Below are 2,433 nucleotides of genomic sequence, written 5' to 3'. Positions count from 1 at the left end.
CTTGGGTGTGATGGTGTCAAAACTAAAAACATTTTCAGGGCTAACCGCGATTCCAACAGACTACCGAGAGCGGAAGGTCGCGGGTTCGATCCCCGACCGCGTCATACCAAAAGACGTTAAAATATGGTACTTGTTGGTCCCTGCCTGGCGCTCGGCATTAATGGGTACAAGGACTGGTCGGCTCGGAGTCAGTATAATGTGTCTGAGTGGGGTATTCATGCTTCACTGCGGCATGGTATCTCAGTGGGCTAGCACTATAAAACGAGCTGAAGTCTGGGCTAGTACAAGCAGCCGCACACACACACACACGCACACGCATGCACGTTGTCATATGAGCGAAATATTCTCAAGCACGACGTTAAACCCAATCTCACCTCACCTCACCTCCAACTGACTATCACAGGTTTGAGGCACGCTTTAGAGACAAGAGGAGATAGCGTAGTGCCTCTGCATTTGAGGCCATATTTGTAGAATATAGTCACCTAATGTCTTGTAATGGTAAACAATATCCTCGCTTGTCTCCGGGGGCTTGTGAATGTTGAAAGGAGCCTTGTGGAAAGGGGCTTTGTGAATGTTGTAACCGTATCAACAGATCGGTCGACGATCGTGGCAAATCGTTTCAGATCAGAACATCTAACCCGATGACCTCGTCTGTAAGCACTGATGTCGTTGGTGGAGTCCCTTGGAATCCATCTCGGCTTGTAGACATATGGATGGAGATACCAGGAATTTGAGAGAGAGAGAGTATGGTTTTATGCCGCTTTTAGCAATATTCCTGCAATATCACGGCGGGGAACACCAGAAATGGGCTTCACACATTGATTCGTACCCATGTGGGATGAATCGAATCACCAGGCGACCAAATCGGAAAATCTACCAAATCCCAAGTGCGTGACCAGCGAGCTGACCGCTTTAACCACCACTAGGCTTACTTACCGCCTAGCCTTATTCGGCATCTCATTAAGAATGTCCATATCGAACATGACGGAAATAATCAAACATATCTGATGTTGTGTTTGGTTGTTTATTAAAACAAATTCTATGTACAATCTACATATCAAGAGGAAAGAAGCAGCCTGTACCACAACTCCCTCTTCAACATGAAGTGTGATCAAGGCAATTCTTAATACATTATTTCAAATGTATTTCAGTGATTACTTATGCATACGTCTTCATATCAAGCAACAAAATTTTAACAAGATTAAAATATGTATCTCACTTGATTTCAATTAATTTATCAAATCAGGTACACATGGTTAAAATGGGTAAAATATAAAAAATTCCTTAAGTCTCTGTAGTATTGTTATCCAGTTGCAAAATAACCGATAAAATGATGATAGAAATAGTAAGAGTTGTCCCCCTTGGTAGTCATAAGCACAAATGAGGTTAGCAAAGTTAAGGACCCCAGAGGTGTCAGTTTCAAATTGGAGGAATGACCATTTATCAAGAAAAAGGGCACCATAATCCAATTTGAATGTTTATACCAACTCCTTATAACACCCGCTCCCACACATTATCCATAATAAATGGTTATTCCTCAACTGGCTGCCAGTCTGTCCCCAACTGTGTGATGCAGTTTTGTGTGGATCACAGACCTGTCCTGAATGTTTTAAAGGTTTGACAGCAAGCAACAAGAAGCAAAATCTTAATGATATACACACAAAAATAGAAAGTGTAAATTGTACTTCAAATCATGTTCACAATGATAGTTCAGCATTGTTGAGGATGTACACTTGAGACAAGTATGCATTGTTTTGTGGTTTTCCTGTTGAAAACCAAATTGAGATTAAAAATCATTTTCACAGCCATATCACCGGACATACCAGGCACTTGATATGTTACAATATATAGAGTTCAGTGTCCACTCAGTAAGTATGAGATCAAGTATGGAAGTAAATAGCAAAGATCACCAGGTAGGAAAATAACCAACTGATGTACTTGCAACCTTAGAAATTCATCACTGTTAGGACTAGTCCAGAGTAAAGCTTTCTTTAATAGCCCTTTGAGAATTTTGCTTTGTCAAGCTTGTAAAAAAAATAAGGGCTTTCTTTGTTTATGCTTTCTGTCAGTTTCATTTGGTTCCAAATGCGTAAAAATTAGAGAGTTATGATGATTATGATGATCCTTAACAGCTACAAGTACTACTACCATCAATGGATTTTACTTGTCATAATCACAATTTAGTACTCATGGGCTGACATTAATTTTGCAGGCTGCAAAGCTCAATGGTTAGGTCTAGGTCTAGAAGTCATTAGTGTCATCTGAGAACCAGAGACATTGTTTCGGATGTAATAAGGTGATCATAAACTATTAGACAAGAAACAATTGGAGATGGAAAGAAATAAAATTGTGTTTGAGGGACTCAAATCCCACATAACCCTGAAGTAAAGTTTTGTCCCTTCCAGGAAAATATCACAAAAATTGTGAGCGAGT

Source organism: Haliotis rubra, unplaced genomic scaffold, assembly GCF_003918875.1.
Source record: "Haliotis rubra isolate DU_JTF1 unplaced genomic scaffold, ASM391887v1 Scf635, whole genome shotgun sequence".
Taxonomy (NCBI): Eukaryota; Metazoa; Mollusca; class Gastropoda; order Lepetellida; family Haliotidae; genus Haliotis; species Haliotis rubra.
Note: the sequence above shows the minus strand (reverse complement) of the source record.